General features: G+C 40.1%; 1 long non-coding RNA gene across 1 annotated transcript; it reads left to right on the top strand.

Moving 5' to 3' along the window:
• Nucleotides 1–2,094: 2,094 nt before the first annotated feature.
• Nucleotides 2,095–4,060, top strand: LOC142488734 (uncharacterized). Its single transcript, XR_012799625.1, has 3 exons — nt 2,095–2,184; nt 3,577–3,654; nt 4,020–4,060. It is a non-coding gene; the product is annotated as an uncharacterized LOC142488734 (long non-coding RNA).
• Nucleotides 4,061–24,725: the final 20,665 nt, after the last annotated feature.

The following is a 24,725-nucleotide window of genomic DNA, read 5'->3' as shown; positions in this document are numbered from 1 at the left end:
CAAGAAAAAACAAAAAAATGTAAAAGCGCCGAATGGGTTTTAGGTTTGAATATGGGCAATGGAGCAAAAATAAAAATCAAAAAACAAAAAACTAAAAAGGTCATGTGACATGAACCAGTCCGGAGCAAGTGAGTGTTTGCTAATACTGAAGGTAAAAATAGATGAAAGTAATTAATCAAAGTAAAATAATCACAACCCGGTGGTGGGTGCAGCTTCTGATAAAAGGGAACCCCCCGTCCCTAATAATCGTTACAACAAAAAGAAAAAAATGAGAAGCGCAGACAGTGGGGGTTGTGATTATACTAATGTACTTTATTAAATGAACTTGTCCCAAGAAAACATCCTCTGGGACAACAATGATATCAATATATGAATGGTATTAAAACAAAATATAAATGATGCTGGTTGAAAAGATATGCGGTAACACTTGATCAGTCTACAGGGGATTGAAAACGGGAATTGCCCGATGTGAAAGTCTTAGGGCCTCATGCAGTAAGCGTCGATTATGTGAAATCGGCAATCTTACCGATTAGTCATGTTATTGGCGTTTTTTCCTCTCCGTATGCAGTAAGTGCCGAATACATTCAAAATCAACCCGAAAACAAATCCGCCCACTCTCACGATGATTAGCCAATCACACACAGGTGTATCGGCGTGCGTGGCGGGGTGCTGATAGGTTGCCCAATCACAAATCTTGCTGAATCAGGCGAAACAAGCATGTTTTGGATTGCGCGCCATATTTAAAGGCAACGTGTACTGCTATTCATTCTCTGTGTTGTTGGGAGTGAGAGAGAGAGAGACGCACAGAGCTGGCTGTTTGAACATTTGCATATTGACTGAGAGACTTGTTGTGTATTGGGTGAGCTTTGTCCATTGTTGTTTTGTTTACATCTTTGTCTTGTTTTATATGTGGAAGTGTTTCGTGTGATTGGCTGTACATTTCTTGTCTGTTTTTTGTGAGTGCTGGAAGTATGCCCGCAAAGCGTGGGAAGAGTGATGCTGGTGGGAGTGGGAGTGCTACTCGTGGGAGTACGCGTCGGAGTGAACGTACTGTTCAGGGGAGTGATGTTGCTGAGAGTGAGAGTGGTGTTGCAGGGAGTGGGAGTGCTGGTGCTGCGAGTGGTGTTGCTGGGAGTGGGAGTGCTGTTGCTGGGAGTGGGAGTGCTGTTGCTGGGAGTGGGAGTGCTGTTGCTGGGAGTGGGAGTGCTGGTGCTGGGAGTGGGAGTGCTGTTGCTGGGAGTGGGAGTGCTGGTGCTAGGAGTGGGAGTGCTGGTGCTGGGAGTGCTGCTGGTGGCGCAGTTGCTGATGGGGTGGATGGTGGTGGCGTGCTTGCTGGTGGGCAGCTTTTGGAGGCTCTTCCATTGGAAGAAGGAGAGTCCAGTCAGCACCAGCCAAGCTCTGACCCTAAACCTGCTCGGAAGAAACGTGTGGAGAAGCCACGTAATCCTCGCTTCAATGACCAGGAAAATACAGCTCTTGTCACTGGCATTCTGGAGCACTATGACAGTATATATGGACATTTACTAGGTAAGTGTACATTTACATTTATTATTCAAATACATGTGATCCTAGGTCATCTGAGTTTTGTTCATATGCAAATATGGCTTCACAATATCTTTCTATGTTAATTAGTCTGGAAACACAGCTTTTTATCATGCCTTACAAGGACAACTAAACACAGGCGGTCAATTTGCCATAACTGCATACAATATGAATGCAACCTTGCTTACATGTATAGGTTTAGTAGTGAATGCTCATGTGCTTCACATATTACACATAAAACAGCATGTTTGCTATCTCTTGGAACAGCTAGCAGTGTAGGAAACTGGTGCTTATATTATTATTCATTTACCTCATATATTTTATATGTTTTTCAAGGGCGGACAAGTTCAGCAAGCAGAAAAGAAATGTGGGACACAATAGTCATTGGTGTCAATGCGTGTGGGAATCATGTGAGGGACAAGCGGAATTGTCACAAGAGATTTGATGATATTAGGTCCAAATTGAAAAAGAAAATACAACACCAACGCGTGCATGCTACTGGCACTGGAGGTGGGCCCACACCACAACGTCTCATATTAAGTCCATTAGAGGAGCTGCTTCGGGCAAAATTACTTCCCGTCGTCGTGGAAGGCTTACCTGGTGACCGTGATATAGGAATTTACCCCTCACAATTTCCACCAGGTGAGAAATATTACTGTACTAGGCGTGTCGTTGCTTACAGTTATTTTGCATAGTTACTCTGCTTTTTATACTGTCTTCACAATATAAGCATACCTGCATCTATATATGTATATGTCTGATTCTGTATACATATATATCTCAAAATAGACATATATGTTGTAGTCCTACTAAAAGCAGTAACTAATATAGCACGTGCCATTGCGTGCTCATTTACATGTGAATTCCCAAAATGCATTGCTGCAGTGGAAGCAATTGATGGTGGGCGAAGATGGGGAACAGGGTAGTACACATGTGTAACACATGTTAATGAGAAATTATTACTAGCTACAGGTACAGAACAGAAATATGTATAATATTATTGTGTATTTTATTTATTTTACTCCGACAAACATGACATTACTGCCTATTTTAAGCATGCATCAAATATATTGCATGCAACGGCCTACAAACATCACTTGCACTAACACATCTATAGTTGTTAATGAAAAGGTCCATTTTTGATTTAAGTCATATACAGACAGCATAATGAGGCACACGTATCATATTTTATGTCATTGTTTTCATAACTTAAAAACTGCACACGACTATTTAGCTCATCTACCATTGTGTTAAAGCAGCTGCAATTAATATCTCATCACAGCATACACTTCAACAGAGGGGGTGGGGTTCAGCACACACACTAATTACAGCCTCATTTTAGGGGCAACTTAGTTCACACCATTTTCACCTGTTTCAAGTAATTGAAAGGTGTGGCTGATTAGGCTTTTTGGGGAAGGGAAAACCGTTCTTACAACCTCACTAGCACAACTGAAGTTAATCACACTCATTTGAAAGCTTCACTTTAGCTACTAAATGCCCCAACAACTCATTACTTATCAAACCGTACGTCACACATTAGTTCACTCATATCTATAGTTGAACTACTATCAACGACACATTATCACACACTGCATGTGTTGTCTTGTTTAGTCACAGCCACATTCAGGTGTGCCACATCTTATATTAATGTACCACACATATCCTCTACCAAAAACAACACTTTTTGCAATATGACCACCTTCATGATAACCATTGTGAATGGTCATCTCATGATAGTTATGTACATTATGATACTGATATCACTACACAACATATGATTTTTATGTAAAAATTTAATGTATTTTTCCTCACGCATTACTGCAGAACCATAGTATGTTGTATGTTAGGGAACTCAAAACTTCTAAGTACACAGGCATGTACATTGTTATTACAACTATTTATGTTCACTTTCACACACACATTTTGGGTTAAGGAAATGATGCTGTTAGATACTCATAAATACAGAACATACAATAACTGTTTGTTCAATATTTACACATGTAAATGTAAAACTTATGTTATTGTTATATATAGTTGCCCCTGAAGGACATGTGTCACCTGAGACTGAACAAGTGTCTTCACCTGGGTCAGCCAGCTCAACACACCTAGAAGGTGAGTGTATCAGTTGGTGGCCATATAATATGTGCTCTTCTATATGTTATGTTGTCATGTTCATTATTTGTTTTGCACATCTTCTTTAAATAGGATTACTTAGTGTCAGTGAAAATGAAGTGTAAGGCAACTTGTATTGTGTTAGTGATGTTAACTATCATGTAGGAGTTGTGAGTTTACAGCAAGTTTTCATTCACTCATATTTCATACTGAGTCCAAACATTATTCTTAAGTCAAGGTAGTTTTTAATGTGAGGTTATAAAACGTATGCAAACATGTTAGTTGTTACTTATGACACAGTACAATTACATAGTAACACAGCAGAGATTAACATGACATTTAATAATTTGTACATTTATTTGTAGAACATGATGAAGAGGATTATGATGATGATGATGATGACGCCACCGCCATACACACACAAATAGAAGCAAGTGACCATGAAGACGTTCCAATTGAAACTGTTTTACCGGCAAATCGTCCAGCAAATACGACATACGATGCAATTGTAGCTTCTGAGGGAAAAATTGTGGAAGCAGAAAATCGTCGCCATTCTGACTTCATGACAGTGCTGGAAAGGATGATTGCACTGCAGGAAGAAACAGTTTCACAATTGGCACATCTCCACAGAGTCTTTATTGAAGTGCCGAAACAGTTGCAAAAAATCAACACCTCATTCGAAGCATTAGTTGTTCAGCAAACACAAGCTAATTACTGGAGAATGACTAATGTACCACAATTCAACACCTCCCAGCCAGGATCTGTTCATGCAGGTCAGTTTTCACCACATTCATCTGATATTCATTCACCAGGCCCAAATGTTACCGGTCAAGTAGCAGACATTGCTGTGCAGGTTCCTGATGACATCCTACCGCTGCCATCTGTACAAATTCAGCAGCAGACACCTACAAAGGAGCCCACAAAAACAAAACACAAGCAGTTACTACTGACCAGTTTTTGGTCAAAAACAACAAAAGACACACATGAAACAGACCAACCATCACTTGTGCAGTGTCTACCAACTTGCTCACAGTCACTACCCAAAAGCCCTGTAGGTGAGTCACTGGCCAAAAGCCCTGTAGGTGAATCGCTGCCCAAAAGCCCTGTAGGTGAATCACTGCCCAAAAGCCCTGTAGGTGAATCACTGCCCAAAAGCCCTGTAGGTGAATCACTGCCCAAAAGCCCTGTAGGTGAATCACTGCCCAAAAGCCCTGTAGGTGAGTCACTGGCCACAAGCCCCGTAGGTGAACAGTCACTGCCCAAAAGCCCTGTAGGTGAGTCACTGGCCACAAGCCCTGCCCGTGAAGTGCCAGAGGCCAGTCAAAGTGGCTCTGTTGTGCCTAAAGTTGGTGGCAAAAGAAAAAGGAAAATTCAAGAGACAACAAGCAGGCCTGTTACTCGCTCGCAAAAGGAACAAAAAAAATAAATGTTATAATTCAGAAAATATGTCTTTGGCCTTGTTTTGTTGACTTCAGATTATCTAATTACTATTGTATGTATGCTGAAGACTGTGTTGTTTCCAAACTTTCAAGTATGTTCTTGTACACGTGAAGTTTTGGAAATGTGAACACTCCTAATTAATGAATAGTGTTATAAATATTTATGTTTTAATCGTCTGTTCAGTAATGATCCACCAGGAGCCAGTTGCTAAGTTTAGAGAAGCTGCCATTGACTTAGCAGCAAAACATTGCATTTGGGTGTGTTAATTGATGTAATCATTGCATGTGCATATTATTTTCATGCAATTATAAAAGCACCTATTTAACTGCAAACATCTTTCTTGTACGTGTACAGCAGGATTTTGTGTTAAATATTACTTACCTTTGCTGGCCATTGTAATGTTGTCCTTTAATCATTTATGTGTTCTTGTTTCAAGAACATCTCTGAATTGATACTAATATATATGTAGTATGTATTGATATATGCACACACACACACACACACTGTGTGTGTGTGTGTGTGTATATATATAGTGCTATCTAAACTGGTATAGATGTATTTACAAAAAACATACACTTCATGCTTCCTTGTGAAAACACAGTATTTTTATAATACAGGCCTAATGTTTGACAACTATACTAAGTGTGAGCCTCTAACATTATTGGGCGCAAACAAATGTTTATTACTTAATTCACTCATGTTTATCACCATTTAAATAGGTTTCATACAAGGCCTACTTACTGCCATCAATATGTTGTGTGTACTCCAGCAATATTTAAAAAAAAAAAAAAATATTACTTTTTATATATATATATATAATATATATATATATATAAAAAAAAAATAATATTTTTTTATATATAATATATATATATATATACATATACACATACACATACACACAATATACATATAGTACAATATACACTTTATATATATATATATTTATGAGATAGATATATTTATATATATATATAGATACACACGTATTTAAACTCATGCAGACAGGGACTTAACCAGACTTTCAAATACACACAGAAATGTATGTGGGAAAAAAACATTTCATTTTGCAGGTGTGTGTATTTACTGATATGGCTGTCTAAGCACTATTTTCACACAGTGGTCTTTGTTATTTTGCAAGAAAACTCAATGTTACTGAATGAAAAGTGTACTAATGTTTTCAAAAACGAGATAAAAAAAGGATACATGTTTGTCCCACATGCGGCTATCACTAACCACAAATGTTCAAGCAATTATAACTAGAAATCCAATTGGCGTTTGAAATAAGGAGTTACAGTTTATACTTTTGTTGACCTTGAAAAGGAAACACAGCAATTTGTTAGCCACTGAGCAGTTTCATTTTGATGAGCAAAGAACAGATACCTGCACACATCTTTTGTGCTACTCTGCAATGGCTGATGAATTGGTGACAATTATGAATCCGAATTTAGGTTATAAATACATGATTTCAGAAGCTATTTTATCAACTTGCGGACATCAAGCAAGCACACGCCAAATCTATGATTTGATTCGAGCAAAATATCCTTATTACCAAAACCGTCGGCATGCGCGCAATTTTAATTCATCAATAAGATTCACTTTATCAACAAATGACTTTTTTGAACGTGTGCAGGATAAGCTAGAACACAACTATGGTTTCTGGAAGATTGCCAAAGAAAAACATTTCACCGTGAAAGAAGGCACATATATTGTGGTTAAAGGCATATTTATTCCTAATGCCAATAGCAATGGATCCGCTACTACTGTTCCGTGTGAATCGATAGCTGCTACAATATCTGCACCCTCCATTCCTGAAACCCACATTGTACATGAACATAACTACTATGATTCTGTACCAAGCCTTTCAGCTGAAAATGCATTGGAATGGGTACCCAAAGAAATGAACATACCTCCCGACCAATTGTTTGAAGAAAGCAGTGGCGATTCCTATGAGCGCTTCATGGAGGAGATGTGTTTCATACTGGATTCAGCGTTTGGGTCAAGCGTGGATGAAAATGCCTTGCATTTCTGGAGTGACCAGTTGCAGGCAGACGAAGAGTTAATTCTAGAAGAATGGTAAATATAACAATCGTTATGCGTTGACTCTGCGTTTACATTTTTTTTTTTGTCTAACCACCATTTTCCCTTTCAATGCGTGGATACAGCGTAACATAGCAGACTGCATAACATGTAGCGATCACAAACAAATTGTTTCCGAATACAATATAGTAGAACCTGAAAGAGTAGTACACATTGCTGACGGAATAAATATACGTACTTTCCTATCACTTTAAACATATTAGCAACATTTTACCATAACTCTAACACATACCTGTTTTGTTATCATGCTACATCTACAACATTTAAAAGCGGGTCCACCACGTATGACGTGGGACCCTTGTCATGGCCCAAGGCGTCCTTAAAAAGGATTACGGATGTAAGTCCCGCCCCCAAGCGACGTGCGCGCCTCAAAGCCTATTGGCTGTCATGTTTTGTTATAGTAACGGTAACTGCAGTGTGTCATACAGTGGGGGCGTACACTGGGCGTTAGCCGAATGTTAATTGAGTGGGAGGAGTGTTAGCGTGCGTTTCACGCTGGTTTAACATGACGTCACACGTATTGCATTTGCGCATTGTGTTATCGGCCGTCCTTTCTGTCCAAACACGTCTGTTTAAAAAGAATACAGATGTACTCGTTTAGAACGAATGTAGTTTCGTATTCATTGTATTTGAAATAAAGATTGTATGTTTAATCATATTTTCAACCTGTATTGAACGCACAACGTACGCTTTGTTTTGCGCATGCGCAAACAGTTAGTGCAGCCAAGCCTGAAGTGCGTGCGCACACTAAGATGTGAGCGCACATTTTTCAGTATACAGGCAACGTTCACATCATATACATAGTTATGCCTGCTACAAATTTAAGGAAACATTACATACTGATGTACACTTGTACTTCTAAAATATAAGTGAGTGACGTGTGTATGTACACAATCATATAGAGCTGTGTAACGCGTTGTCACGGATACATATATAGTAAGGTGCCATCTTTGACCATCATGTGTTTGCTGTATTTCAGAGATGTCGGGGAAGATACAATCGGATCAATGTATGATTTCAGAAGAGTCTACCTTTATATGAGATGATTGTGAGGAGGAGCCACCGACTACTATACTACATATGGAACTAATTTTATATTGCTTGCAGCGCTTATTAACAAACAATTAAAAATGTGATACACTTATGCCTATATTGCATAAGCACTTAATTAACATAATGATGTTGCAAAATAGTGCCTCATGAATTTTTATTGAGTGTTCTTTAATGACTACTATCATTTTATGGCATGGTGTGTTTTATATATAACAACCATTCCCACTCTGCTAACACATTTGTGTATTCTATTGTGTAATGGAACGTATGACTGTCGAAACTATGTAACAATAATAATAAGAATAATAAGAATAATTATAATATGAGCATGTTCATGTATAGCGCTGCTAGTTGTACACAGCGCTTTACAGACACATTTTTCAGGCTCAGGTCCCTGGCCCGTGGAACTTACAATTTATTTTTGGCCGCCTGAGGCACAGGGAGATAAAGTGATTTGGCCAAGATCACAAGGAGCCGACACCGGGAATTGAACCAGACTCCCCTGCTTCAAACTCTCAGTGCCAGTGTGTGTCTTTACTCACTGAGCCACTCCTTCTCCCAATGTAAAGGACACTTACAACCAACTAGCCCTTTATTGTTAAAAATCTCTTGTTACATGGGTATGTTGATAAAATGGTTTGGGACTGTAGCAATTAATGTTATTGGCCAGATGTTGTGGTCCCCTACAATGCATGATGTTCTGAATATGACATCAACATCATGTAATGAAGTACGTTTCTGTGTATATTTCATTAACCTAACTAACTATAGTTTACTGTGTTTATTAAACTTTCTAAAAATACATCGTATAGTCAATATGATGATATAAGCTACCATAATAAAGCTGGTGTTATCATTTGTCGGTGTTATACATGGATCCTACACAAATTGATTCAGACACAAACAGTTGTCTTAAAAAGTGTGTATATGCTAATGTGCACGTGATTGACGTTACAATTGTGAGAATACTTGATAATTATCATCATGATAATGATGAAGTGACGTGAATTATATAGCAAAAATATTACCAACATTGTCATATAGGTAAATTAGAAATGCTAAATGACAGTAACATTTGCAACAAAATAGTGTTTTCTGTTCACAGTTTTACACTTGGTACATGTAGGACACATCCACACACGTGTGACTTATACATACACATGTCACAAATTTAAATTCATGTTGACTATTAATTCCTAGCATTAAAAAACACCTACATTGCTAAATATAAGATGTAGTACGCATTGTTGTGATTACAGGCATTCATGCATGGAGTGTTATGATCAGTCAATTTTATCCGTGATGAATGAGCTCCCGTAAGTAAACAAATAAGTACAGTTATCCCCTTTTCTCCAAACAGCTCTATATTACATGAATGGAATTTATAAGGAAACATACATAAAATGTGATAAAATGTGAGTAATCATTTTCTAATACAATGCACATGAAAGCTCAAGAGTAGCTAAATGCATATACATGATACAGAAAGTACATGTATGTTACATTTGTCTTTAAAACAATATGTTGTGTTTTTACTTCAAATAATTATAGGAAGATTGAGGTAGGCACATCTTATGAGAGATGTCAGCAAATATACATACCATGATCAGTCATACTGGAGATATACCTATAATGCAAAGGAACAATATATAAATTGCAAACATTGACATGCCATCTTCAGTACCGTAAACAACACAGCAAAGTGTGTATTTGGTGTTAAATGTGCAACACCATGTATATTTAATCACATTCAAAATGTAAATGAGCCTGGTGTACACATCATATGGATGTACATGTTACACTGCACCAATAACATTGTATGTAAGCATACTAGAAGCATGAATGAGTATGGGCATAATATGTGTATTGTGTTAGCATAAGGAACAACACAATGCTAAAATATTAGTGCTTTGTTACCCCAGTTGTATTCACATACACACAACTAAAGTACAATTGAAGAGGGATTATATAACCTGTGCAACAATAACATACCGGTGCCACATCCCTTTGTGCACACAGCAGAGAAAAGAAAGGTGTGCAACCCATATTCATCTGTGTCCTAACAGAAGGTTATATAAAAAAACATTATTGTTAAGATAACATAATGTAAGTATAAAAGTAGAACTTGGAACATATATGTTTTTACTTACAAGAAAAAAATGAATTGATGAGATTCTGGCGTGTCTGGCCACCACTGGCTGTTTGTTCATTTTCAGCAGCTACATGGGTGGGATGCTCGTCTACCAAAGGCTCAGCTAGGTCTGATTGTACATTGTGCCTGAGTGCAACATTGTGCAAAATGCAACAGGCAAGGATAATATCAGAGACTTTTTGAGGCTTGTATAGAAGAGCCCCACCAGTTCTGTCCAGACACCTAAATCTGGTCTTGAGTAGGCCAAATGTCCTCTCTATAACAGATCTTGTAGATATATGGGCTGCATTGTACCTCTCCTCTGCTTCAGTTTGAGGGTTTAGCACCGGAGTCAAGAGCCACGGCCTAATTCCGTATCCTGAGTCACCTATAATGAATGGAGCACACATAAGCTGACATTAGTGATCAAATTGTACAATGCCAACATTCCTAAATAAAAAAGTGTTTTGTGTTATAACATGTAAATGTGTACTCACCCAGCAGCCAACCATGTTCAAAATGTCCCTCTTCGAACGCATGGAAGACTGAAGAGTTCCTCAGGATAGAGGAATCGTGACTGGAACCAGGGAATTTGGGTACCACATGCATTATCCTCATCGTCGCATCACATACCACCTGTACATTGAGTGAATGGTAGTGCTTCCGATTGCGGTACACATGCTCACTCTGACTAGGTGCAATCAAAGCAACATGTGTGCAATCGATTGCACCCAGCACACATGGTATCCCTGCTATATTATAAAAGCCAGTCCTGACTTCCAGCCACTCTGTCGCCTCTGTAGGAAAATGAATATAATTCCTAGCGCGTCTATTGAGTGCATAGAGAAACTGGGTCAAGGCCCGCGAGAATGTAGATTGCGAGACCCCGCCCACTATGCCCACAGTTGTCTGGTATGACGCGGAAGCAAGATAATGTAATGAGCACAGCATTTTAACAAGCCCAGGGACTGCACGACCTCTGGCTGTGAAAAAATCTAAATCTCCCCTTATCTCCTGATAAAGAGCTAAGATTGCTGCTGAACTCAAACGATAGCGACTTACAATCTCCTCCTCACTCATCCCATCTAACAGGGTTCTCTCCCTGTACAGACGCGGACGAGGCACAACTTGTCTCCTCTGTCTTCTCCTCTGATCTCCTGTCCCTCTCCCTGTCCCTCGGCCTGTCCCTCTCCCTGTCCCTGTCGTATCCGCGTCACTGTCCCTGTCACTGTCCCTCGGTGTGTCCCTCCCTTGCCCTATATGATTGTCTTCATCATCAAGCATGTCATAGAAAAGAATGTTCCTCCGTCTCCTAAACAATCTCAACATTTTGAAATGAGTAGCTGTGAATGAGCAGGTAATGGGCGTCCTTTAAATAGGTATGTGATGATGTCAGGTGACATAGTAAAATGCAAGGTTTTACATTAACATAATAAAGTACTTGTGTGGCAAGCTGTGTGCAGTTGTTGTGTGTATTCTGCAGGGAATGATGATATTTGCCAATGATGTGACGTGATGCTTTGTACAAACATTGCTTGCAAATAAATAGTTGCATGTGCAATGCATGTAAAACTTGTGAACGCAAGAGTCAGTCATGTAATGAGACAAAAAGGCTGAGATTGATGTGGGAAAAGTTTTGTGTAACATGTGTAATTAGCCATGTTATTGTGACATGTTGCCAACAATGAATAGTCGTGTGCATATGCATGCATTTCTGTAATGAGGATAGTTGCTATAGAATGAGTTTACAAGGTGTCCCAATGATGAATTACTGTACATGTGCGTATAAGTTAGGTTGAAGTGCTTGTAATGCAACGGTTATAATGTAAATATGCAATGTGATTGCGCGTCCAATAAGTGACGTCATGAAAATAGGGAGGACCAAACCTAGATGTAAACATGAGAATTTAGATGTACATGAAGGTTTAAAGATGCGTGACACATTACAAGCATTGTGTAATGTAAAGGAACATGAATATACGGTGTATGTGTGACATGTGTGACATGTGTAACATCATGTAAACAATTGTCGATCAATTCAGTAAAATGTGTGCTATGATGTGAGGTTCTCCTTTAAGAGTTGAGTATAGTATTTTCCCTTGCCACATCATCACATGATGAGTAATGTGACCCGCAAATGCTGAAAACATGTAAAAGTATAATGTTATGCAAATAATACACGTCAGCCGTGACACAATGCAGGGAATGCCCCCCACACTGTAATGCAAATGACGTTTGTATTGTGAGCAATGAAACGTAAACAGTACTATACTGTTATACGTCCCCGCTCCATTGACTCCATTGATGTACAGAAGATTTTTTTTTTCTAAGTGCCGTTCCGGCAGCCTTAGCGATCGTTCTCCCGTCCAAACTGCCAACTTTAGTTGGCGGGAGAAATCGGCCATAACATCTCAATTTCGTAGTGCCGATCAGCCCCGATAAGCTGATTTTTTTTGTTGAATCCAGCCGATTTAAAAAAGTGGCGATCAGTGGCGAAAACAGGCTTATCGGCAGCCGACTGGCCATAACAAAATAATCGGCTCCGAAACCTGGCGAAATCAAGCACTTATCGGCGCTTACTGAATCTCAAACCCAATTTTGGCTATAAAATGGTGATAATTCCCTTATCAACGCTTACTGCATGAGGCCCTTAGTCCTGTAGATAGTGCACTGCCCGGGCAGGTATTAGTGAAGAGGGGTACCCCAGGGTTGAGACAATGTTGGAAAAAGCTCACCCTTTGAATACTGCAGATCCTTGATGGTCCTGTTTTCCCTCAGAACACGAAAAAACTGCTCCGGTGCACACAGCTTGAATGTGCTGCACCTCGCGATACCACGCAGCCCTCCGGGTGTCCAGGTCTGATGTCACTTCCGGCTGTGACGCACAGACCCTTCCCGGTAGTCTCTGGGCTCCGTCTCTCAGCGCTCCTTCTCCTGATGGTTGAAAATGACCAAACGGACAGCGCAGCGAGTGGTATTAACCGCTCCTCTCAAACGCACTCAATAGCAAGCAAACACTCTATTTGCTCCTCCTCCTACCCGTTTCACCAAAAGGCTTCGTTAATTAATTTTATATTAAACATTTTTAAACATAATACATATTTTATATAAAAAAAAAATTTTTGTCATCAAGACTATGTATTGATCTATTGTATTTATGTGTGTAATTATTCTATTTGATAAAATTTGTAGTATGAACCTTCAATTATGTTTTTTTGAGAACAATAGACTATATATATAACTGTTCCAGAATGATTCATTTTATTTAATCTATGTAGAAATATACCCTATGTATTATTTCTCTGTCTATTTAACATATTAGGTATTTATTTTGTACTTATAATGTGTTGTAACAATCCAGCTAATATATAAACCAGAACACTGAAAACTAATAACAAATTTAATATATATAATGGAAAATGTATAGTATAAGAGAAACCAATATTTATTTACCACTGAATGTTAGTGTTTAACAGTGACCATTATTATTCAAATTATTAAGGAATGTATTCAGTTCATTTTATTGTATTATTAACTGTCAAATATCAATTTTAATATCAATTCAATCCAAATGCTTATTTTAAATACACTAATATGCACTTATAAGTTATTAAGTATTTTGTATAAACTTTGTGTGTGTTCTTTTTGTTTTTTGTTGTGACATGAACCAGCCATATATACTGTTTGCACCATTCTGTACCAATAGTGGTACCTATATGAATTTAAGTTCAAAATCAATGAGCCATTAATTGGGCATTTAAACGATTGCAATTAACTGAGCTATAAATTATGAAGGAGCATGGTGTGACGTTATCCCTGACGAAGCCTTTTGGTGAAACGCGTAGGAGGAGGAGCAAATAGAGTGTTTGCTTGCTATTGAGTGCGTTTGAGAGGAGCGGTTAATACCACTCGCTGCGCTGTCCGTTTGGTCATTTTCAACCATCAGGAGAAGGAGCGCTGAGAGACGGAGCCCAGAGACTACCGGGAAGGGTCTGTGCGTCACAGCCGGAAGTGACATCAGACCTGGACACCCGGAGGGCTGCGTGGTATCGCGAGGTGCAGCACATTCAAGCTGTGTGCACCGGAGCAGTTTTTTCGTGTTCTGAGGGAAAACAGGACCATCAAGGATCTGCAGTATTCAAAGGGTGAGCTTTTTCCAACATTGTCTCAACCCTGGGGTACCCCTCTTCACTAATACCTGCCCGGGCAGTGCACTATCTACAGGACTAAGACTTTCACATCGGGCAATTCCCGTTTTCAATCCCCTGTAGACTGATCAAGTGTTACCGCATATCTTTTCAACCAGCATCATTTATATTTTGTTTTAATACCATTCATATATTGATATCATTGTTGTCCCAGAGGATGTTTTCTTGGGACAAGTTCATTTAATAAAGTACATTAGTATAATCACAACCCCCACTGTCTGCGCTTCTCATTTTTTTCTTTTTGTTGTTCACAATATATATAACAGGTTCGACGAGGGAGAGATGAAGCACTACTGGAAAAAATTATTGCTAGAGAGTGTGTCCCCAATAAAAAGGTTTTAATGGATCAGAGCATGGTATACAAAACGAGCCCTAGGCCCCCACCAACGCGTTTCGAGCTTCCGCTCTTTCTCAAGGTGCACTGAGTATCTGATCATGTATTGCGTCATGCTTGGGACACTGCTTGGGTCAACGGTCCATATAAGCTTTATTTCTTGCCTTTTTGCTCACTGTCCATTGCACATTGGTTCATTCACTAGGGCCCGTCTCTGGGTTGCGATATAGATTGTTTTGGTGTCCAACACCTACCTATGATCCTTATATCCCTTTGTGGATCAATATTGGGTGGTTTATGTCAGCATCTGCATATCATGTGTAATTCTTTTGTATAATTCTCCTTTTTTCTTAATTTTATATAGGTAGCTACAATTAGTGTTTATTTTATACCAGGCTTATGTTATTATTTGTACTTGTTATGTATTTGTTATGTTGTATGTCTCTCTGTAATGTTGCTGAGACTTGTGGTTAAGCATTTGAAACATTGCGCATGTCCACTCTCATATTGGGTGAATATACCTTTAATTTGGGACTACATATCTGTGGACATTGCACGACTGAGGAACTACTTTTCTACCCCTGAGGAAGGAAGCGCAATCTTCCAAAACGCGTAGGGTGGTCTACGTTTGCACAGCTGACATCACGGCATCCACCACACTGGTTTTACCAGCTCCACGGACGTCTCCCTGTTGCAGTTCTAGTTTGCGGCGGCTGCTGCACTGATCCGGACCTTGATAACACCGCTGGGCTGCTGCTGTCGGCGTGGATCCTGCGACGATGCAGCGCACGTGATGACGCCTCTCCCGTGACACGCGGCCCGGTGGGTCCATCGTGCGGAGGTCAGTGGTGCGGAAGGCAGGGAGTGCTCCCCTCCAAAGTTCCTGTTCATCACTTAAGACGTCAGGACACGTCTTTGGCCCGTAAGAGAGTCTCAGATTTATCCACCGCCTTCTTATTCTGAGTGTCTGGTAAGCGGCCAGTTCTACTGTGGTTGCAGTGCATATGTGACCCTTCATTTGAGTGTTTTTACTTATTGTATTAAATGTTATATTTTTTATATATCAGTCAGTTGTCTCAGCAATTGTTTGTCTTTTATCTGTGAGCAGTGTTGTGTGTCTTTGTAGTTACTGTATCACACTATGTTTGTTTTTGTTTCTATTGCATGATCTATCGTCTTCATGGGAAGAGATCCAACGGATAACACCCCTCATCTGGTTGTATAATATATTTATTATTATATGTTAATATATTTTACACATACTACTGCCGTTGGCTTAGTGCAGTAGATATAACGTTTTTTTCCTGCTTCTAGATCTGACCTGGGAAGTCAGAGTTATATCATAGGCTGCTGGACAGCTTTTTGATTAGCGCTGCCTTTTTTCTGTTGTCTAATGTAGCCAGACCCAAGTACACCTTAGGGGGACCGATCTGCGATTGGCCCGGGGAGAGGGGGTTACATATATATATATATATATATATAGATATATATATAGATATATATAGATATATATATATATATTTATATATATATATATATATATATAGATATAGATAGATGAACAGCCGGCACTCCAATATACCTCATTCAGGTAGGTGCATGTCCCATAATAAGCAGATAAACATACGATACCGTTCGCACGGGAATCAGCAGACAGCACTCAAGTTTGTGAAAAATAAACATATATTGTAGAAAAAATGAAAAAAATCACCAATTGGTCTTTTTTTACACTTTTTTTACTCACCATAACTTAACTAAGTATGGTAAAAACCCATCCTCATTGCTTCATTTTTGCATAGCCAGTGTAACCAACCCCACACTGATGAGACCCACTAAGGTCTGTGGGTGGGTTTACTGGCTACGCATCGTAACCCTGGCTGTGCTTAAATCTGTGACCATACAGCAAGCTTAGGCTTATAGGGAACCATGTTTAAAATGGTTTTGAAGCAAAAAGTGGCACTGTGTGTCATTTCCCAGAATCCCTTGCTGCCGTGGAAATGCTGTGTGCTGGGTGATAATGGTGAAAGACGGGGTTGCAGACTGTCTAAGACATGCAAATGAGCATACAGTATTATTTCCATTTGCTATATATATATATATATATATATACACTGGCGACACACTTTATTCGAGCTCGGCTAGTCCCACGAATTCGGGTATACCCGGGTGTATTGAGGTTTGTGACTGTTTTCTGCCCGAGTGCATTGAGGTATTTTCCAAGCAGGGATTGAAGCATTTTATTCCCGCTGGCTGCAATACTGCACAGTATATATATATATACTGCATTACAATTCATGAATTTATGCCATCTGGTAGACACGCGAAGCATTGCAGCCTATTAAATCCTAATCATTATCATTTAACAGATCAGCCGCCCGTCAGCCAGGCATGAACCCAGGCTGGGAAGGCAAACGCAACGGGGCTTGTCAGAGGTGAGGAGCGGCGCATTCCAGGTATCTGCCAGGTACATACTGGGTATTTGCTCGAATAAAGTGTGTCGGTGCAGTATATATATATATATATATATATATATATATATATATATATATATATATATATATATAGACCATACGATACCGGTTGCAACGCGACATCAAGGGACAGCACGCAGGTAAGTAAATCAAAAATGTGATATATTTGATAGAAGACACAAAAACCGACGTTTCGGTCCCCCAGTGGGACCTTTCTCAAGGTGGTGCAATTGAATGCAGTGCACAATACATATATATACCCCAAACCCCAGTGCAATTCAACAAAACCAATCACAGTTAATTAGCCTCACCTGCCTATGTGACATGCATCCACAGTATCAGCAGGTAAAGAGCGTCCATTTTGAATATATTAACTCTATATTTGTTTACCTGATATGTGTTTAGGCATGCGCAAAAAGGCTCAGGAATTGCATAATGTTACTGCTGGGAGACTACATAAGTCTGCCAGACCCAGCGATATCTTGGATAACCGGAGAGAGTGCGCATGGGCTAAACTGATCTGGAGCTGATACCTGGATAGATTAACTATTTCAGGGACATGCAAAATACACATTGTAACTGCAAGTTAAGCGAAACATGTGAAACACCTGATGTGCTCACCGTAAATGTGCAAAAAAAGTGAGGGATTAAAACATATATACACACGTGTCGATGACGTGGCTGACAGGAATCTAGGACAATATATAAATGCTGAAAGCACTCAGCCATATAACGCCTAATGCATAGTGTAAGAAATGATAATGCAATGATGACTCTATGCATCATGTCAGGAAGCGACACCTTAAAAACCAACAAAAATACATAATGCAGACAATGTCAAATAGAGAAACTGGTAATAAATTAGAATACATGCTGTGTCACACTCTCAGCAAACATTGCTACAGGTGGCTCTTGACTAAAAGGGACCTGAGGTATCTGACACACTGTAATGCACCAGCATACATAAAAAATGAAATAGTGCATCAAAGCATAATAATTTGCACAAACAAAAAAGACAGTATATAAATGCTGAAAGCACTCAGCCATAGAACGCATAATGCGTAGTGTAAGAAATGATAATGCATTGATGACTATGTATCCTTTCAGGGAGCGACACCTTAAATACCAACATAAACACATAATGCAGACACTGTCACATGGAGAAACTAGTGATAAATTGTGTGTGTCTCGCTTTCAGCAAACATTGCCACAGGTGGATCTTGACTGCAAGGGACCTAAGGTGCCTGACATGATGGAGGAAATGTGGCTAACTGGCTGACACCCCAAGGCAGTATGCGCTGGTTTTGCTGTTAAAGATGAATCCTAGGATCAGCAGGCAGCTCAATGGGCCAGGTGCGGAGATTACAGGAAACAGCTTAATCTGAAGTCCTCATTTAGACCCCGTGGGCTCAATGTGCCCAAACTGTAGATGAGTCTGGCTTCAAGCTGTAGTAGTGTCCTGTTGCGATTCCCTCCTCTCCCCGAAGTCCGTGCCTGGGCAATTGGCATACAACGCAAGGTGGCGAGCCCATGCCTCTTCTCTTTGTAATGTCTTGCTACTGTTTCCTGTAATCTCCGCACCTGGCCCATTGAGCTGCCTGCTGATCCTAGGATTCATCTTTAACAGCAAAACCAGCGCATACTGCCTTGGGGTGTCAGCCAGTTAGCCGCATTTCCTCCATCATGTCAGGCACCTTAGGTCCCTTGCAGTCAAGATCCACCTGTGGCAATGTTTGCTGAAAGCGAGACACACACAATTTATCACTAGTTTCTCCATGTGACAGTGTCTGCATTATGTGTTTATGTTGGTATTTAAGGTGTCGCTCCCTGAAAGGATACATAGTCATCAATGCATTATCATTTCTTACACTACGCATTATGCGTTCTATGGCTGAGTGCTTTCAGCATTTATATACTGTCTTTTTTGTTTGTGCAAATTATTATGCTTTGATGCACTATTTCACTTTTTATGTATGCTGGTGCATTACAGTGTGTCAGATACCTCAGGTCTCTTTTAGTCAAGAGCCACCTGTAGCAATGTTTGCTGAGAGTGTGACACAGCATGTATTCTAATTTATTACCAGTTTCTCTATTTGACATTGTCTGCATTATGTATTTTTGTTGGTTTTTAAGGTGTCGCTTCCTGACATGATGCATAGTCAGCATTGCATTATCATTTCTTACACTATGCATTAGGCGTTATATGGCTGAGTGCTTTCAGCATTTATATATTGTCCTAGATTCCAGTCAGCCACGTCATCCACACGTGTATATATATGTTTTAATCCCTCACATTTTTTAGCACATTTACGGTGAGCACATCAGGTGTTTCACATGTTTCGCTTAACTTGCAGTTACAATGTGTATTTTGCACGTCCCTGAAATAGTTAATCTATCCAGGTATCAGCTCCAGATCAGTTTAGCCCATGCGCACTCTCTCCGGTTATCCAAGATATCGCTGGGTCTGGCAGACTTATGTAGTCTCCCAGCAGTAACATTATGCAATTCCTGAGCCTTTTTGCGCATGCCTAAACACATATCAGGTAAACAAATATAGAGTTAATATATTCAAAATGGACGCTCTTTATCTGCTGATACTGTGGATGCATGTCACATAGGCAGGTGAGGCTAATTAACTGTGATTGGTTTTGTTGAATTGCACTGGGGTTTGGGGTATATATATGTATTGTGCACTGCATTCAATTGCACCACCTTGAGAAAGGTCCCACTGGGGGACCGAAACGTCGGTTTTTGTGTCTTCTATCAAATATATCACATTTTTGATTTACTTACCTGCGTGCTGTCCCTTGATGTCGTGTTGCAACCGGTATCGTATGGTCTGTTATTGCTTTATGGGATAAGCACCAAAACTTATTCACTTGCATATGGTGTGCCGGCTGTGCATTGGATTCTATATATATATATATATATATATATACACACAGTTAGGTCTGGAAATAATGTGACACTAATGCAAGTTTTGTTATTTCGGCTGTGTTCCAAAATAAATTAAAGTTACAGTTAAATAATGAATATGGGCTTAAAGTGCAGTCTATCAGCTTTAATTTGAGGATATTCACATCCAAATTGGAGAAAGGGTTTAGGAATTACATCTCTTTAATATGTAGCCCCCTCTTTTTCAAGGGACCAAAAGTAATTGGACAATTGACTCAAAAGCTGTTTCATGGACAGGTGTGAGCTATTCCTTCGTTATTTCATCATCAATTAAGCAGGTAAAAGGTCTGGAGTTGATTCCAGTTGTGGCATTCGCATTTGGAAGCTGTTGCTGTGAACCCACAACATGCGGTCAAAGGAGCTCTCAATGCAAGTGAAACAGGGCATCCTTAGGCTGCAAAAAAAAGAAAATCCAGCAGAAAGATAGCAGGAACATTAGGAGTGGCCAAATCAACAGTTTGGTACTTTCTGAGAAGAAAAGAACGCACTGGTGAGCTCTGGAACACAAAAAGGCCTGGTCGTCCACGGAATACAACAGTGGTGGATGATCAAACAAACAATTATAAACCCTCTAAAAAGCGCTAACCTACAAATAATGTGATTAAATGTGAATAATAATTATCAATAATAAGTGATAAACAATATAGTGAAAAAAAACAGCCTAGGGGAACAACAAACAACAGATCATCCTTAATCTGATATAAAGAATACACATACAAAATAAGTGTCCCCGCGCTTAAGAAAACAGTCCAAGATACCGTATTCAGACAAAGATAGTCTCTGATCCAAGGCTCTTTCTGGACAGGTTGATGGACTGGTTGATTTAAAGTTCCAGATGTGTAGGTGTCCTTGATATGATGTCTTCAATGATTCTGAAATAAGAGAAAAAAGGCACACCAATTGCGCAGTATACCACAGCAGCAAGTCCCTAACTCGAACTTCAGAATCCTACTCACAGAATATAAACTTGCACATTCGCGTTTCATGACACTAGGTCAGTTCCTAGGCTCAGGAGGAAGTGACCTAGTGTCATGAAACGCGTAGGGAGGAGGAGCTTAGTGTTTTGATCCGGTCCGGCTCCCTTAGTTCCTACCTGAGTCTCTTCCTTGCAGATCGAGGAACTTTCAGGCTGCGGACGGCATCCGTGAGTTTTACAACTCACCTCCATACCATGTTAGTGTGGTTTTTAAGCATTGTATGTGTGTTAATAAAGTCTGTTACGTATTACACCATTATTGTCCTATTTCCTGTTCTTACCGTTGGTGTATGCTGCATCGTGAACAACCACGATCCACCTCGTCTATCTGAGGGAAATTACACAAGCTAGAACACGTGGGGTCCGTGGGAAGCCGTGCAGAGACGGGAAGTTATACAGATTCTCTCCCACGCATGTGCAAGTTTATATTCTGTGGGTAGGATTCTGAAGTTCGAGTTAGGGACTTGCTGCTGTGGTATACTGCGCAATTGGTGTGCCTTTTTTCTGTTATTTCAGAATCATTGAAGACATCATATCAAGGACACCTACCCATCTGGAACTTTAAATCAACCAGTCCATCAACCTGTCCAGAAAGAGCCTTGGATCAGAGACTATCTTTGTCTGAATACGGTATCTTGGACTGTTTTCTTAAGCGCAGGGACACTTATTTTGTATGTGTAGTGGTGGATGATAGTAGGATCCTTTCCATGGTAAAGAAAAACCCCTTCACAACATCCAGCCAAGTGAAGAACACTCTCCAGGAGGTAGGCATATCATTATCCAAGTCTACCATAAAGAGAAGACTTCATGAGAGCAAATACAGAGGGTTCACCACAAGATGCAAACCCTTCATAAGCCTAAAGAATAGAAAGGCCAGGTTAGACTTTGCCAAACAATATCTAAAAAAGCCAGCCCAGTTCTGGAACAGCATTGTTGGACAGATGAAACTAAGATCAACCTGTACCAGAATGATGGGAAGAAAAAAGTATGGAGAAGGCTTGGAACGGCTCATGATCCGAAGCATACCACATCATCTGTAAAACCCGGTTAGGCAGTGTGATGGCATGGGCATGCATGGCTTACAATGGCACTGGGTCACTAGTGTTTATTGATGATGTGACAGAAGACAGAAGCAGCCGGATGAATTCTGAAGTGTATAGGGATATCTTATCTGCTCAGATTCAGCCAAATTCAGCGAAGTTGATTGGACAGCGCTTCACTTTATAGATGGACAATGACCCAAAACATACTGCAAAAGCAACCCAGGAGTTTTTTAAGGCAAAGAAGTGGTATATTCTGCAATGGCCGAGTCAATCACCTGATCTCAACCTGATCGAACATGCATTTCACTTGCTGAAGACAAATCATAAGGCAGAAAGACCCACGAACAAACAACAACTATAGACAGCTGTAGTAAAGGCCTGGCAAAGCATCACAAAGGAGGAAACCCAGCGTTTGGTGATGTCCATGCATTCCAGACTTCAAGCAGTCATTGCCTACAAAGGATTCTCAACAAAGTATTAAAAATGAACATTTGATTTATGATTGTGTTAATTTGTCCAATTACATTTGAGCCCCTGAAATAAGAGGACTGTGTATGAAAATGGTTGCAATTCCTAAACGTTTCATACGATATTTTTGTTCAACCCCTTGAATTAAAGCTGAAAGTCTGCACTTCTATTGCATCTCAGTTATTTTAATTCAAATCCATTGTGGTGGCGTACAGAGCCAAAATTATGAAAATTGTTACAATGTCCAATTATTTCCAGACCTAACTGTATATATATATATATATATATATATATATATATATATATATATATATATATATATATATATATATATATATATATATAATTATAATATTTACAGTTGCTTTATGCTTTACTGTGGAGGGTTTTTGTCACTTTTTTTACCCACCATAACCTTAATAATTGTGGTGATTACCTAGTCTATAGTCTCAAAACCAGTTTAGCCATTACAACCAACCTCACACTGATGATACCCATCAAGGTTGAAACAGCTGTGTAGCTTAGACTGTGTCCCCTTGGCCTTGATTCATCGTCCCTTCGGGGACTAAAGACTTCTGCTGCTTTTGGGGGGGCACACCATCTCGAGCTAAGAGGAATGATCCTGAGCGAGCGGTTCTGTGCGAGCAGATGCGGAAGTGAGGGGCCGGCACCTTTGCTCTGGGACATCGCCTTTACTGGCTAAAGTCCCTTGCTGCTTTTGGGGTGCCGCACCTGAGCTTGGGAGAGAAGAGATGACGTCGCAAGCTGGAATGAGCAATTCCATTCGGTTCCTTATCGAGGAGACCGAGAGAAGTCGAGTGAACCTGCTATGGATAGTGGAGAAGGTGCTGAAGCAATTGATTGGTCTGGACGCTGAGAGGATCTTCTGCCTTCAGGATTTCCCTGAACAGGGGATTTTTGACCTGACCTGTCATCAAGAAGCGGATGTTTGATGCACTTTTGAAAAGTGCAAGGAGAAGTCTGGTGACCTGATCTTACATGGCATCAAGGTAATTCCAAGTTTTATGCTGGAGGAGAGACCACTTGTACTTCACATGTACAATCCGTATGCAAGGAAAGAGGAGATTGTGACTTTTTTGAAACGGTATTGTGAAATGATCAGAGGAGGTGAAGAACTTAAAAACCCGTATGGAGTGTTTAACGGGAAGAGACGTTTCTGGGTACGGTTCAGACGGGATCCATCATGTGCAGGAGGAGTGACACACCCACCGGCCATGTTCAATATCAGAGGAGACAGAGGATTTTTGTTTTACCCGGGACAGCCTCTATATTGCAGGCATTGCCACACTTATGGACATACAAAGGAGGGTTGCACGAAAACGGGAATTGTGTGCCGTAATTGTGGGGAAGAGGGACATACTGCAGCCAACTGTGGAGTCCCTAAGAGATGCCATCTATGCGGAGAGGAAGGACACTTGGCATGGCTGTGCACAAAAAGGACATATGCCCAGGCAGCAAAAGGGGGCATTGTGCTAGAAGAAGAGGAAGAGACAGTGGAGGGTCTGGGAATTTGTGAGATGGAGAGTTCCCAAAAGGGAGGGCTTGATCCGGCTATAACAGCAATGTATGAGGAGGTTTTAAGAAGGGAAGAAATGGTAGAGAGTGGCCCAATAGAGGGGGAGGTGGAAGTGGAAATAATGGACACGACCGGACCCAAGAAAGGGGCGCAAAAACATAGTTTACAAAGTGATAATGATGTTTGTACAGTTGAAGGGGAGGGGAAGAGTGAGCTACGGCAAGATAGGGTGATGAAGTCAAAGTTTTGTGCGCTGGATTTGTCCAGTATTGACGGGAGTGGGGAAGAGGAACAGACCGAGAGTAAAGGAAAAGAGGAAAAAAAGAAGTTAGATAGGGAAGCGCAAGAAACAGAG

The sequence above is a fragment of the Ascaphus truei genome, chromosome 2 (genome assembly GCF_040206685.1).
Source record: "Ascaphus truei isolate aAscTru1 chromosome 2, aAscTru1.hap1, whole genome shotgun sequence".
Taxonomy (NCBI): Eukaryota; Metazoa; Chordata; class Amphibia; order Anura; family Ascaphidae; genus Ascaphus; species Ascaphus truei.
This window is presented reverse-complemented; position numbering and strand designations above follow the sequence as displayed.